Source organism: Orcinus orca, chromosome 1, assembly GCF_937001465.1.
Source record: "Orcinus orca chromosome 1, mOrcOrc1.1, whole genome shotgun sequence".
Lineage (NCBI taxonomy): Eukaryota > Metazoa > Chordata > Mammalia > Artiodactyla > Delphinidae > Orcinus > Orcinus orca.
The window spans coordinates 105,957,038-105,973,972 of NC_064559.1; the positions used below are offsets into that span (position 1 = coordinate 105,957,038).

Consider the following 16,935-nt stretch of genomic DNA (forward strand, 5'->3'; position numbering starts at 1 on the left):
TAGATGAAAGCAAAGCTCACAAAAGGTGCACTGAGCTGCCCAAGTGGCCCTGCCCTGCTGGTGCTTCTCAGAGGCCACAGGGCTCCTTGGGGGAATGTCATCTTCGGGGTTCAAGCACCAGACAGAGACTGAACCAGAGGAACTCAGATTGTCCTTCTCCTCTGAGAAATCCATGGCTCTCTTTGACTCCAGGGTCTCTCAGTTTTCCCCTGAGAAAAGGTTTTGGGGAGACAAGTCCAAAAGTAACTGTTTTTACTAGAATACATTGTTTTTATTATTTATTTTCAAAAATCTCTGAGTCCTGGGCAAGCACTGATTTCCATCAGCGGCATAGTACTGTGGAAAGGGCACTGGATTTGGAGACAGACTAATTTGGGTTAAACTCCAGCTCTAACACTTATCTGCTACTTCACTTCAGGCAAATTACTTGACCTCTCTGAGCCTCACTTTCTTCATCCGGAAATATTAATACTTAATTTAAGGGTTGTTGGGAGGATTGAATGAGATACCACATCTCACTGATTCTAAGATGCATATTTTTCACGTTCAATAGTTCTGAAATCAAGATGTATTTTAACATTGATGGTACGCCATTGTTTAATTGGGAGAAGTTTTTTTTTTTTCTTTCATAGTGTCACATAAAGTAATGTGGATCTTACAAAAATCAATTGCAACTTATATTCAAAGGAATATGCTCACATATATTAAACACTTAGCATAATAACTGGCATACGAGTGCCCAATACAGTGTTAATTCCATTCTTCCTTTTCTAGACAACTGCTTCAAAACCTCTTGAGGAGCAGGGAGGGCCTCAAGAATTAATTATTGGAATTGGCCTACAGATTCTCAATACAGAAAATTAATGAGAAGGTTCACACCAGATCCTACGGAGGGTTATTTCTACTCTACACACACACACACACACACACACACACACACACACACACACACACAATACACATTGGGACTTCCCTGGTGGCACAGTGGGGTTAAGAATCCGCCTGCCAATGCAGGGAACACGGGTTTGAGCCCTGGTCCGGGAAGATCCCACATGCCACAGAGCAACTAAGCCCGTGCGCCACAACTACTGAGCCTGTGCTCTAGAGCCCGCAAGCCACGACTACTGAGCCCATGTGCCACAACTACTGAAGCCAGGCGCCTAGAGCCCATGCTCCGCAACAAGAGAAGCCACTGAAACGAGAAGCCCACGCACCGAAATGAAGAGTAGCCCCTGCTCGCCGCAACTAAAGAAAGCCCATGCGCAGCAACAAAGACCCAACACAGCCAAAAATAAATTAATTAATTAAAAATTAATTTAAAAAAATTAATGAGAAGGTTTACACCAGATCCTATGGAGGTTTATTTCTACACACATACACATATACTCTATATGTATATATATACTCTTTCTCACCCCATTTCCTTGTCATATAAACTTTCTGTACTTTTCCAACTGTGTTTGTTCAGTTTATTTTGTTTCACACATTCTTTGAGCGTAAGGCTAAATGTTTTTGCCCACTTTATCTTAGGAAAGAGGATATCCCTGCCATCACCAACACTCTACCCGCTTCTCCAAAACCTACCATCAAGTTTAATATCCTTCAGCTCTGACTTCTTTCCTCTTCTGGTGCTCAATTTAAGATGCTTTACTTTGTCACAAGAAGCATATAATAAACTCAATGCTGCAAGAATACATCAGTCAGGGAAATTTTTTCTTGACCCCGCTGGTCCAGAACATAATCATCAGAGAGGTTTTTGTAGTCAAATACTGTGGTTATAAATGTGGATTTTTCCTCATACAAGAATATTATCTGGGCTTCCCTGGTGGCGCAGTGGTTGAGAGTCCACCTGCCGATGCAGGGGACACGGGTTCGTGCCCCGGTCTGGGAAGATCCCATATGCCGTGGAGCGGCTGGGCCCGTGAGCCATGGCCGCTGAGCCTGCGCGTCCGGAGGCTGTGCTCCACAACGGGAGAGGCCACAACAGTGAGAGGCCCACGTACCGCAAAAAAAAAAAAAAAAAAAAAAAAAAAAGAATATTATCTAATCCTTTATAAGATGTTATCAAGTGTATTGTCTCACTATTATTTTGTGTTAGTGAGTTACCTGGGTTAATTACATATTACACAAAATTCACTTCTTTATAGCTGCCTTCCATTTTACTACTTCATGGTGATATATCATCTCATCTTACCAGTGGATTGGTGCTCAGGACCCTCACCAGAAGATGTGCAGCGGCAAAGCTGAGGTTTGTTTTTGTTGGTATAGTCAGTTAGCTAGTTTATCAACGTTTATTGAGGGCCCACCATACACCCACCACTGTGCTAGGTTCTGGAACTAACCAGAAAGATAAAAGCTAGACCTTCAAGGTATTCATCTTCTAGGCCAGACATGGAACAGGAGCCATACTGAGCCAGGGCTCTCTTAAGTGGCTGACACTTAACTGACTAATCTGTGGTCTCCATTCCCTCTGCAAATGTAAAGATAAGGCCTGCGACACGCTGAGTGATCACAGCCAGTAGTGGCTACTCTAGCAGGCCTGCACCCTGCTACTCCCACCTGTGGAGTTGTCTGCTCACCAGAAGCCAATCTGTTTGTTCCCAAAGTTGTTTATGTTAGTTCTTCCTATTATCGTAATAACACAATTTAATTAAAGTTACTTAAAGTAATGAAATATGAGTGCAAAAGAGATAAGTTGTTTCTATAAGATCCAAGTTGAATGTTTGGGAAAGGCACATAAAGGTGAATTACTGAAAATGTACTGGCAACTTAGGCGTGGGAGAGCCAATTGTAAAACATCATTAAATCTAGGGCTTCCCTGGGGCGCAGTGGTTAAGAATCTGCCTGCCAATGCAGGAGACACGGGTTCGAGCCCTGGTCTGGGAAGATCCCATATGCCGCGGAGCAACTAAGCCCGTGCGTCACAACTACTGAGCCTGCGTTCTAGAGCCTTCGAGCCACAGCTACTGAAGCCCGCGAGCCTAAAGCCCATTCTCCGCAACAAGAGAAGCCACCGCAATAAGAGAAGTCACCGCAATGAGAAGCCCGTGCACCGCAACAAAGAGCGGCCCCCGATCTCCGCAACGAGAGGAAGTCTGCGCACAGCAACGAAGACCCAACGCAGCCAAAAATAAATAAATAAATTTATTATTTTTTTTAAAAATCATTAAATCTGGAAAAATCGGATTGCCTCACAAAATGCCTTTAAGATCTCACTCCACTTTAAAGAAACTGAGACAAAATGATTGTGAAAGCCTCCAAGGTGTGGCTTATACGAGAAGTAGGATGCAAAGCACTAATGGGAAGCCCTAAACTCAAAAGACAGGCCTTGGCCCTACATCAAAAACTTGAGGGATGTTTTAAGTTGAAATAAAGGCTTAAGGAATGATTCCATCATTTTGTATGATTCTTGCTTTAACTAACTTGTTCAGCTAAGTCACCAACTATTAACTGAATAGGGTATAAGGGTTTCTACTGTTGTTAACATAATAGCCTGTTAAGAGCTCTAATACAGGGTGTGCAGGTAGACAAGATGACTTCTTCCAAGGGAGGAGAGGGCTTAGGATGGGCTCTATGACGGAGGTGAGTACTGAACTGTGTGCCCGAGGATAGAGTAGGAGTTCCTAGGGGAATAAGGAAAAGCCAGTCACTTTCCAGGGAAGGTACTGTCACATGAGTCTGTTTTTAGACTTTTAAAATCAACCCAGAGGCAAGTTAGCATAGGTTTGATTCTTTATTCTGCCATTACTATCTGTCTCTAAGCAAGCTGTCTGTGCTTCGGCGTCTGCATCTGGAAGGTGAGGATAATTGCAGTATGCACCTCAAAGGGCTATTGAGAAAATTACCGGAGATGACCTTTAAATAATCATGCATTAATAAAAACAGATGCAAAATTATCTTAAGGCTTTCTGGGAGCAAGGGAATAGGCATGCTGCAGATGCTTCTGGAGATGATGGAAATGTTGCATACCTCTTCTAAAATCTCCTGCCACTAGCACAAGCAGTAGAAGATTCGAGAGAAGGGAAGGTGTGGTGTAAGCCCCCAGGTGCTAGGAGGCATGTCTGCTCTTGAGATGGGCAAGGCAAGTAGGAAGGCAGGTGCACTTGACAACCAGCTCTCAAATTCATACATTACCTCTCACCAACCACTTCCACTAGCTTATTTAGTTCTTTCAACAAACCCGTAATTTTACAGATCCTTCATTTTACAGATGAGAGAACTAACTGGGTCTCATAGAAGTTAAGCATATCACTCAAGGTTGTACAGATGATAAACAGAAATGATAAAATAGAACCCTGCTCAACTTATTCCAAATTCTCTGTGCTTCCCAACACCCCAGACTGTCTTTCTCATGAGCCATTTAGTTGACAAACCATGGGCTGCTATGTCTTGTATTTATTCATCTGTTAAAACTTTTCATAGGACAGGATGCTGCAACTAATAGCTAAAATGAGGGTTGGAGATTATCAAGGATTTCAATTGTCCTGCCTATCTCTGACCTCCATTACCAGGGATAATCAGAAGCTAGCTCTAGCAATTTTCTGAAACTTTCATTAATTTTAAATAAATTTATACAATGTCATTTTCCCCCCTTTATCCAAATTAAAATGTCCTTGTCTTTTCAGTTTCTCATTACAGGCAAATCCCTTGTACGTCTTGCAGACAGTCTGTTGTTTTTCTCTGGATCCTTTGTATTTCTGCTTTGTTTTCTTTGAAATGAAAGGACCCAATGCCGAATTCTGATTTTAAGGTGAAATCATAACATCAATGTATATCATTAAAGTGTTTTATTGTAATTACAGAAATAGTCAATGCCAAATTATGTGCACTATATTATTTTCTGCATTATTCTTTATCCCATTCTCAAAGTTAATACAGCCTATTATATCTCATTCATTCTTCTGACTACGGCTGCACAGCAAGCAGATGTCTCCATTGAGCAATCCACAATGAATCCGAGATCTTTTTCCTGAGCACTTACAAGTAGAGTAATTCAGAGCCCATCAGTGAGTGTGAGCTGTTTCAATTGTTCCTTCCAGTGTACATTAGCGTGTACTTGTCTACATAAAATTTCAAGGAATCACAGATATTGGAGATGGAAAAGACCAGTTTGTTTACCAAGCCTGAAGGAAATAATCCTATCAGTTCATGATATTTTAATGATGCTTATTAATAATAATTACAATAACTGTTTATATTACAGTTTATATTACATGGTTTCTTTCATTCTAAAATCAGTAAGATGATACTTTTTTTTAAAGCAACATTTCTTTTCTAAAAGGGAACTGGGGCTCGGACATCAATGTTAACCATACCCTACGCCAATCCAACGAAGCCAAGAATTCGACTCAGTTCAGTTCAATAAACACCTCTGAGCACCAACCACTTGTAAGGCAGGGACCCTATTGGGTATTTTGAGGGACACATCGGTGAATAGAACCTAAGGCCCTGTCCTCTTCTTTATTATCTGTTAAGGGATTTGTGATAGTGAACACATATGTATAGCTATTATGATCATTCCAAGAAAAATACAAGTAACATGGACACCATGGAGCTGGAGAGATTTCTCAGGCTCCAGGAATTGAGAAAGACTTTGTGAGGAAGGTGACATTTGAGCCAGGCCTTGAAAAAAAGATGAGCATATAGTCCATTGACAGAGCTTGGGAAAAGGGGACTTGAGCAAAGAACCAAAATTAATCAAAACAATAGATCTTAGCTGGGTTTCTACCTCACAGCGTAAAGACAAGTATGGACATTCTCAGTGCAAGTGGATAAGGTACGTATGCAGAAGATGTCTACTTGGCCTCTATAAACAGGATTAAGATGTGGAAACTCCATTTAATTAACAACCTGAAATAACAATCAGAACACACAGACTACCAATCATGAATATACTTATGGAGACAAGACAGAATGTTTTAAATTAGGATGTCTCAAAAAAATTTCAGAAATCCTGGTATTGTATGTAAGGAAAATTGGGAAGTCCCAATTGAAGAGAAAAATCTCCAATCAAAGTGTAGATGGATAAATGACCTATCTGCCGGTACCTTAGTACTACTTAATACCACTCAATACAGCTGAGAACTGATACTGGTGTACCATTTGGCCATTGGAGGGATTTGCAGGCCCTTGCTGGTTTGCTGGACAACTATAGATCCCCAACTGAGGATGCACAGAATAGAGGATTCCATTTTATGATTCCTTCAATAAAAATATAGATAAGTATAGATGAGAAAAATGCCAATGTGCCTCTATGATTTTTTCCTTTAATTTTTAAAAATTTTAAAACATTTTTAAATTGAAGTTTAGTTGATTTACAATGTTGTGTTTCTGCTGTACAGCAAAGTGACTCAGTTATACATATATATATTGATACATTCTTTTTCATATTCTTTTCTATTATGGTTTATCACAAATACTGAATATAGTTCCCTGTGCTATACAGTAGGACCTTGTTGTTTATTCTCTATGATTAATCAGAGTAAATATTTCTCCACTTTTAGTCAAAGAGCCTAATCTTTGAAAACTCTATCATCTGGCAATATATTACCACAGTAGTTAGCTACTTTATACCATCCTTTATAAAACCCTTGACGTGAAGAAAAAGGAAGCTATAGAAGTCTTCTAGTACTTTGATATTCGTCCCCTCAAAACCATTGCAAATGCCAACTCCATCATGAAGCCTTCCCAAGTTCCTTCCACCACCATTCCCTTCACCACCAAATTAATGTTCTCTCTCTTGATTCCACAGTCCTTCGATCCATTGCTACATGCTTTATCATTTGTTGTGTGAGCATCTATCTCCCTCCACCAGAATGAAAGCACCTTAAAGAGAGAGATTCAGCCTTACGCATTTTGCATTTCCACAGTGTCAAGCCTATTTTTCACTGCCTGACCCACAATAGACACTCAACACATGTTTGTTAAATCATTTCACCAGGTCTGAGAGACCTTATTTTGACATATTTTAATTATTAAAAAAATTTTCCCTTTGAACCCTTTCCAAAATTTGCCCTTGCTGTCTAATCACGGCACTCAGATTCAGATGCAGCATAAGTGTGTGTATGGCTACCGCTATTCTTCATCAATCAGCATGTTTGTCTGGTAGTGAACTGCAGAAGTATTGCCCTAAATCAGACCTGAATCTTGACTTAGTCACACTCACATTCATCAACTCTGTGATTTTGGAAAACTTTAGAGTCAGACTGACCTAAGTTCAGATAGACTTACACACAAGCTCTGGTTGTCACTTACTAGTTGTACGACTTTGGGCAAGTTAAACTCTCTAGACCTTAGTTTCCTCTACTATGAGATGAAGACATGAATAGCACCTATCTTGGTTTAAATATGACAACACGTGTAAAGCTCAGTGCTTTACACATAGCAAGTACTCCATTAAGTATTATTATTGTATCCTCATTCATAAAGTAGACATAACACCTGAAACTTATATAATACTGTACGTGTACCTCAATAAAAAATAGAAACAATAATACAAGACCTGCAGGACTGCTATAAGGAATAAATGATATGACAAGCAAAATTTTGCCCAGCACATTGTTTAGTCAATGTTTCCTTCCTTCCTATGTGCTAGAATAATAGCTACAATTGACTGAGCACCTATTACATTCTAGGTAATGTGTACCAGTCACTTTAAATATATTATGCCATCTAATTTAATTCATATAATAAGCTATTGAAATAATAATCATTAGCCCTATTTTACAGATGAGTAAATTGAGTTTCAGAGAGAATAAATAACCAGCCCAAGGTCCCATCACTAGTTGATGACAGATTATTCCAGAAGAAGCTAAAGATAAGAGGAATCAAGTACAGAACAGAGAAGTAGAGGAAGAAAATACAGGAAGAGAATACAGGCAGAAACTCCTTAACCTTAGTATTCCTATTTGTCCTCTAGCCCCCAATTCCAGGATGATGCTTGCTTTTTTTTTTTCCATGGCTTGCAGCATGTGGGATGCGGGATCTTGGTTCCTGGACCAGGGATGGAAACTGTGCCCCCTGCGGTGGAAGCACGGAGTCCTAACCACTGGACTGCCAGGGAAGTCCTGATGCTTACTTTTTAAACTAGCCTCTGGGATCCATACCAATATAGTCTCCCTTTCACTATTCACCTACTTTCGTTTTCAATAAATATATGAAATGATGTCACTCATTAAGAAGTAACTCTAATACACTTCCCTCTCTCAATTTCTTTCCTGGTTATAAATTTGCTATTTGTTCCCACGGTCTCGTCTCAGTTATAATAATCATCATCCATGAAACATTTTAATTTTTAATAGTCTGGTTATCCTTAATTTCTTAGACTTCCATAATGGGCTCATAATAGACATGTCAAGTACATTTGTTGCCAGCTACATGGAAGGGAAGATGGCCCTTCCATAGCTCCTACTAAAAGGCAATCCAGTTTTGTACCAAACGACAATCCCCCGTTCCCACCCACCTCCCTTTGCTATAACACCCTAGACTAGAGGTGTAGTTCTGACCCTTGGGCAACTCCAACCACAGGCTGGTGAAAGTCCTGTAAGGAAGGGCAATGGAAAGATGAGTTGGATTCTTTCTTGGGAATCTGAATTAGGGAATTCTGAGAGAATGAAGCAATTAACAGGGAATACTACAAATGGAAGAATATAAGGACAGAAGCTATGAGGAAGAAGCCAGGAAGGAAGTAGGGTAGAGATGGTAGGGTTTTGGACATGGGGGGGATCTTGGCAAGTCAAAGAAGCAACAATTCCATGTAAGCAAAAGCTATGAGATTGAGAGCAGTTACTCAGATAAAGCTAGAAGACCAAACCAGCAGGTAGCAAAAGGAGCCCAAGTAAAGCAGACACACAGTGAGAGGACGGGATGGATAGAAGACAGAAAGTTACCCCTAGAGCTGCTTCAGTAGCTGAAAGGTTTCTAATTCTGATTCCAGGTTCCATCTGTGAGCATGCTCACAATGAACGCCCATTTTCTTGAGGAAATTTCAGTGAGTCAGTTCTTTGCAACCAGAATGACTTTTCTAGAGGGTTCAGCACTTAAAACCTTTTTTAGAAGATGAAAGTTAAGTTGTACTGTTCCCCTTCTTTGTTTCAGATGGGTCACAATTGTGGATTCCTGGAAGTCAGTCACTCACCTTACTATCCTGATTGTCCCGACTTCCCCAAATATCTCTATATTTTCCCTGTTCTGAGATAGAAGAAAGTTCTCTTCAGCTACTACCTAAATATCAAAACAAATTTCACCAACTCATTTATCACCTGATTCTTTGAAATAAATAATAAACTCTTAGGTAAGGGAAGCACAAATCCAAGAATGGGAAACATGACAAATAAGCTGTAGGGGAGAAAAACTGGACATAAGAAAAAGGGGATTCAAGGGTATAAAAATACTTCGTTATGAATGTGTAACTTATTCTTTGCAAGGGGGGAGAAGAATGAATACCCTAATATAAGAAGTTTCCGTAGATTGTATAATTTAAGATTTTTACCTGTCATTCTTTCTGTATTTAGTTAAATTTATTAAGAAGCTATATTTCAATATAAACTGTTTATTCATTCAACAACATTTATTGATCACCTGCTCTGTTTCACCCGATGCTAGGCATTAGGGGTACAAAAGCCAAAGACAGCCCCAATCCTCGATGGGGCTACAGACCAGAGTTGGAGCCAGACGATTCCAGTGCAGCGTGATAAGGGCCATATAAATGAATGCCCAGCCCAGGAACAGTGGAGCAGAGGTAGGGTGGTTTGGGTCTAAGGAGCTTTCCAGAAGAAATGCCCAGGATCAGTTTTAAAGGAGTAGCGGGAGTTGGCTTGGAAAAGACAAGGCAGAAGAATGTTGCAGGCAGAGGTGCCTGGGCACTGGCACAAGAGCTAAAATCCTGCATTCTTTAGAGTATGGTTGCCTTAAGCAGCCCAGTATATCATGGATTTCTGTACAATAAATCACCACTCCTCAGAGCAAGTGTGCCCTTGACCTGCATTCAAAAAGTCCCTTGTCCACAGACCCTCAGTGAAATTTTCCTCCTCAAACATATACTAACTACACAAGCCCCAAGGGTTATAGAGAGTCCAATATATCTAGTATTAGGCAAGATAAAGCTACCTCAAGATTCACAAGTTTCTCTTCTGAACAAATGATGGCTTGGCTTCTTTCAACCACCATTACTGTTAATTTTGAGTTTGTGAATTTATTTTTCAAGAAAAAGAGTGATTCTGGTTTTCATGGAAATCATTTCAGTTCTCCAGAGCTTTAGATTAGAGGCATGCTGAATCTTTAAGTGAATAGCATAAAAATGCTTTTGATAATTATTTATATCACTAAATATTAGATTGACAGCAATAATATGTACAGTATTATTTTCCATCATAGTTTATCATTTATCAATAACCAAACATTACACATATTTCTAGAGAGTATATTCTTAGATTCTAAAAAGCGTGCCAGTATACTATTTCACAAACCTATTCCTGTTTCCCATGTTTAAAGTCAATAATGTCTTTCTCTTCTGTATCTCCTTCCAAGGATTGTTATGTAAGGTTAAGCAAGATATCCAATGTCAGAAATTTTAGGCAATCAAGAATAAAAGAACAATATAAGTGAAAAAATTATTATATGTGGTTTTCAAAATTCCCTTCCCTAGTTAGAAAGTAATTATATATTATATACTATTTTTTTCCAGACAGAAATAAGACCAATTCAAAGAGAGGCAGTGATTTACTAATTGTCAAAGCAGCCTTGAACTGGTCCCCCTTGCTATAAGGAAGATGATATTTCTAAAACATGGCAGAAGAACTTACTCTGGGGTTTTAAAAATTGCATTAAAAGCTACCATGTAAAATTTTTAAATTATATCTTTTCAAAGCTTTAGCTAATTTCAAATGAATAGTGCTTGGAATTACGCATAGAAAACATGCTTAATAAAAATGTCATTCACTCTCAACCCTCTTTGTCCCACTCTTGGCCACATTTCAGAAGCGATTTATTACTCACATCCTAAAGGCATCATATATATATATATATATATATATATATATATATATATATATGCACACATACATTTATTTATTTATTTATCATCATATCAGCAAGTCTTCAGCAATATCCTTCAGGAGTTGCATATCATAAAGATCATCAACAGTCCTGTCATCCCCAAAAGCATAACATTAAACATACAGCATGTATCATAAACACTATAATTGCTTAAACTGGTCCCTTGCATCCTCAAAACAGCATGTAAGCATAATGCAAAAAGGAACAGCACAATTTCTGTGAAAAAGCTGTGAGAATGGTGAAGCTAAGAGATGTACCCAGTGCCCGTCCATTTTAAATTCATACTTATTATACAGGAAGACATGCATTCAAAATCGTCGATTCTTTTGAAAATGGTTCTTAAGTCTCCTTGCACATGTGCCTACATGCTGACTGGCAAATTCTCTTAACATCCATAAGTTAAAATCCCACTTTTTCCTATTGTGCTTTTCACTTCAAAATGTCAACATAGTTTGGGTGTAGAGGAATTAATCCCATATATCCACAAAAGTCACACTTCCCCTTTGGTAACCATAGTTCTTGAACTGGGCCTTGTGTAAGGTGACCAAAAGACCAGATTCATGGAAGATCCTATGCATAGAATCAGAGAAATACTCAATAATGCAGCTGGAAGGAAACAGAGAGGATTTCCTCCAACTCGTTCATTCTAAAAGAGGTCCGGAGAAGAAGAACGGGGAGTCAGTCCTAGGTCATAGATTGGCAAATCCCAAACCAGAAACTGGTCCAATGTACTTTGTAAAAAAACATGTAATTATTCAATAAGAAATGGGGATCCCTCTCTTCTGATCAACATTCTAAATCTTAGTCTTTAAAAAGGGGGCCAAAACTAAAGCAATTATTTTAATGCCATGTCAACACAGTACTTTTGACCTGAATATCATGGTGATTTGGTGGCGACCTCACCCCTTTGCTTCTCAACTCTTGAAGAGATTTAACCTAAATGGGGAGATTTAAGCAGTTGGCCATCTTGCCCCTATGTTCTTGTGAGTCCTTGGATGAGACACATAACCTTACTCAAATATAACAGAAGGATAGCAATATAATTAACTAAACAATATTATTTAATTACAAGAAAGGACTAAGCAGATATCATGTTAAAGTGGATTACCATGTCAAGACTTAAAGGAAATGTAGAAAATTTCCATTTTACATCTTATATGTATGTCTCTTTGGGAGTAGGTGGGGCCACAAAATTTCCTTCAGTAAAACTACATGCAAAAGCAATGCTTGTAACCAAGGAGTTTGGGTACTGTCTTCCATGTTGTACTGGTTTTAACTTCAGTAGGACTAGAGGCTCTAGCACTTTTATTTATACAAGTATCCACACACTGTACCTTTTAAAATATCATCACAGTCTTCATTCTTATTCCCCCAGAGTTAAGGATGACTGGGATCACTGCTGCCTGGCTCCCCAGTTCTGTTCAATCTTTTCCCCAACCAGATTCTTGTTTTCTTCACTTCTTAACTCCCCACTCATATTACCCCTCTCTTTGGATTACTCTTCCAAGGCAACTGGAGCGCATCCCCCAAAGGCAGCTCCCCAGTGAGTAACAAGGGGGGTTGGGGGGAGTGTCTCGGAAGTGATCAAATACATGCAGATGAAGTCATACAGCTCACAGGAGAAGGCAGTGGCCACAGGTGCCAAATGCAGGCGACTACCCAAGCGCTGCATAGGGCGGTTGCGACAATGTGGGTCAGCAACCTCACTGAGTAACAATGTTGGGTGCGTAGAAATGACTCTTTTTCACACGACTTGACCACACAACCTGTGTGGAATCTCAAAGTATAGGCGCCAGACCTATGATTTATGTGGGGGTGGGGGGCATATCTGTCCTCCTTTTAAACTACGAAATTTATCTAAAAAACGATGGATTGACAACATTGAAGACAACACCTCTGAGTACTGAGAAAGACACGATGTAGAAAATAGTGATACAAGCGTTAACACAAATCTGCCTGCAAGGAAATAACTGGCATTTCAATCAAATATTCTCTCCAAACAAGAACGTAAGTGGGGTGTCGGGGTCTCCTACCTTTGACCTCATAAAACCAGTAGGATTTTAATAACCCAACCAAAAGGCGACCCATGGAAGAGATTTTAAAAATGTTCTCCCTTTATAGATATGTGTCCTTGTTGGTAGGGATGGGCAAAGCCATTTCATTACACTACTATCTTTGCAATTCCAAGATGACAGTGATAACGGAGGAGTGGCCTGCAGCTAAGTGTTTAGTATCAACTGGAAGAACTATGGAACAAGTACAGTGAGACAAGAGCCTCACTAACCACATGTCCCCCGCCCATGCGCATCTGGTTTAACAGTGCACAGAGGCTATAGCTAACGTGAATCACCCAGATAATGACAGTTATATAGGCTGGCTCACAATGAGCGTGAACTTGTTTAATAGTACAAGTGTAAAAGGGTTAGCAGACATTATTTGTGTCTCTGTTGTATTGTGCAGAGGAGGGTGGGGGGAAAGAGAGAGAGGGAATTTTCTGCTGTCTTTGGAAACACTGGACTCCGTGTGAGTAGGAATGCCACCAGCGGAATGCAAGTTGGCCAGGGCAAGAAGTGCTCGGCCACAAAGGCAAAAAGACAGTTAGCTTATGCCTAGTTACAAACTTCAGGTCAATGACTTGTACAACTTTATGCCCTGCATTATCGTATCTGCATGCTGTTCAATGTATATTATCAATCTTTTAATTACTAATTTGTTTATGCAGTTAACGTTGATTCTACCACCAAGACTGCAAGCTCCCTGAGAGCAAGGGTGCATCTGCCTTGTTCTTTCCTACATCCTCAGTGCTCAGCAAGGTGCCTGATACATAGTAAGTGCTCCTAAAATACTAGTTGAATAAACAAGTGAATGCACGAATGAATTCATGCAAATTCATGTTGTGACACATGTTTGCCACGTTTGTGCCTTGAGCAGGGCTGAGCGTGCTGTTATAACAGAGCACAGCAAAAAGAACTCCAAAAGGCGCCTCTCTTTGGCTGGCCCAATGCTGGGGTAGGCAAAGTCAACTGCGGAGGCCAGGTAAGGGTGGCTGGCATAACGACTGACACGCAGGGCACTCTGAACCCCAGGGTGTGATCCAGATGCAACCACAGCTGCATTGAGCCCCCTCAGATGGTTGCTGGGCTTTAGTGTCCTCATTTAAAACTTGAGGAATAAGCTTTCTTTTCCCTTGCAGTTCTGAAATTCTAACCATTTAGGAAGATATCTGGACCCTGAAATCTTGCCAGAGACAAACCATGGTAAGACCTTCTGCTTACAAAGTAGAAAACAATTAATTTCTAAACTATGAAGTTCCGTTCTAGTTCAATGAAACATATTGGGGGGTAGGGGTGGCTTCTTGCCAGATCCCAGCCAGTTGATACCTTCCCTTCATCCTTTCCCACACCCAGAAGTCAGGTTCTCTAGGCCTCAATGGGAAGAGCATAAATACTCTCAACCAGGGCTGGTGCTTTGCTTCAATCTCTAGCTATCACAGGGAGTCAGTCTGATAAACATTTGCAGTTAGAATGGAAGGAAGCACAGCCTCCCAGACTTTTACCGATTTTTTTTTTTTTGGACAAGTAGCAGAGTCACAGAAAACCTAGAATTAGATAAGAAAGCAAAATTCCTTCAGAGAATTCAAAGACAGCTACAACTGAGAGCCTTGAAACAATCACTGTTATAAGAACAGAGGAAGGGAAACCCACCATTCAAGAAAATAAGCAGACCTCTTTTTTTCTCAAAAAAATTTTTTATCTGACTATGAGGCACCGATTTTAGTCCTTTACTCGCATCTCTCAAGATGTCACTTTAAAAAGCTAAGGTTTTATCCACAAAACCACCAGCGAGTAAATAGCCTTCTCATTCTTACCCTCACACACACAGTAAGATATTTACTCTCTGATAAACAGCAATTGTAAATAAACCTTGTTTAATCTCTAAAAGCCAAAATAAAAATCTTTAACCTCCAAGGTAGAGTTTATAGATGTGCCTGCACGCCCTGCCAGCGCCAGAAAACACAAGGTCTTGAATAAACTCCTATAACGGGAGGCGTATTTTCTGTCTCAAGCATCTTACATTGACCTTCTTTTTTAAAAAAATATGTACCAAGGAGGAGGAAAGGGGAAAACCCAACCCCTCCCACCCCATTCTCTGTACAAATCGGCCAATAAATCTAACGAAAAGACACAAGAGAAAAGGACAGAAGCCAACAGGTGGAAAAAGGCTTTTTGTTTCCTTAGAAATGCTCAGACACTTGATCTGTGTTCCCCGGTCTATTTGTCTCAGGGTGTCTTAATGATGGTTTTATTATCGTGATGATGATGATCAAGAACAATGATAACACTTCTACTTTGTGATTCCACAGCATTTCTAGCTCGAAGCTTTCTCCACGCGTTTGAGACAGAATGGTATGTGTTCCGTTTTACCAAATCCCAGGGAGGCATGCAGCATCCCCGGTCGGCTCTCTGGATTTTACAGCCGGGGAAACTGAGGCACGGGGCAGCCCACGACTGCTTCACGGTCCCTACCACCAGAGAAATCCCTGAGACGGGAAAAGTTTCTGGATCGTCTGGCGGCAGAGTTCTCTTGCCCTCCCTCCTAGCCTGCCATGCCGCTCTTCCTCGGAGCGTCTGGGCTCGGGTGGTAAGGATTGGGGTACCTCCCCTTCACGACGAGCCACGCCAGGGCAGGGTGTGGGAAGTCCACACACGCACACGCACACAGGCACACTCGCACACACAAAGCTCTGTGCAATCTCTGCAGGCACTCGGCAGAGCGTCAGACGGCCCTTGCTCAGCCTGGGAAGGCACAGCTCAAGCTTGCAAGGAGGCCTCCTTGGGCTCCGGGCTGGGGCTGCTCCGAACGAGGGCTCTGCCCTTCTCTCGCTCTCTTTCAGGCTGCTCTCTCTCTCTTTTTTCCCCCCTCACACCCTCCACCCTCACACCCTCCTCCCATCCCTCTCCATCCACCCCTTCTCCCCCAACAACCCAGAGGCACAGATCGTGTTACTGGGGTTCCCTAGAAAGAGGGGCCATCCCCAGCTCTGAGCGCCTGCAAAGACTTCCAGGGGCAAGGCTAGAGCTCCAATTGCAGGACCCCAGCGCTCGTCCTGAGCAGCGCAGAAATGAGACCCCGACTTCCAGGCACGGGCGAACCAGCCTGCCACAGAAGAAGGAATTGTTAGGGCTCTTACCTTTTTTATGAGGAGAAATTCTGGAGAATCATTTCAGAAACTGAGGGGGGAAAGTGAATGAAGACAAAAAAGACCCTTTTCCTGCAATCCCTGGCCTCCTGGTATCAAGACACTAGGACAACATCAAAGCAACTTAGGGGGAACACTTTAGGGGCCTATTGTCTGCTCTGGTCTGATCTGTTTTTCTTCTGACTCCCCCTCTTGCTGCGGTGACACTTGGTACGGCCCAGGCATTCATGCCAAGTAGCTTTCACACATGGAAGCTTGTCTCAAGCAATTGCTGACAAGCCACAAACAAGACATTCTCCCTCCCTTCTCCGCGCCCCCCTCCTCCCCGCTCCACCTTTTCCTCCCCCCCCCCCCACCGTCTCCCCTCCTCCTTTCTTCTGAATGCAAACTAAAACTCTCCAGTGACAGGCAGGCTCGCAGGCTTGGCCTAGCTGCGCACGCAGACACACACACACACACACACACACACACACACACACTCTCTCTCTCTCTCTCTCTCTCTCTCTCTCTCTCTCTCTCTCTCTCTCTCTCTCTCTCTCTCTCTCTCTCTCTCGCAAGCAGCTCAGCTAGTTGCTGCTGCACTGGTGGAGTTAAGAGACAGGAAAAAGCCTAGGCTGAGTTGGGGGCAGGGAGAGAAAACGAGAGGGAGAGGGAGAGCGGGAGAGCAGCCTCCTGTGTCC

General features: G+C 41.4%; 1 protein-coding gene across 2 annotated transcripts in view; it reads right to left on the reverse strand.

Annotated features, from left to right (window-relative positions):
• Nucleotides 1–16,513, reverse strand: part of BCL9 (BCL9 transcription coactivator) — an 85,325-nt gene extending 68,812 nt beyond the window's left edge. For both annotated transcript variants that reach the window (XM_033416559.2, XM_004285806.4), the window contains exon 1: nucleotides 16,247–16,513. The gene's annotated coding sequence lies outside the window, so the exon portion shown is untranslated. The remainder of the gene's footprint in view (nucleotides 1–16,246) is intronic.
• Nucleotides 16,514–16,935: the final 422 nt, after the last annotated feature.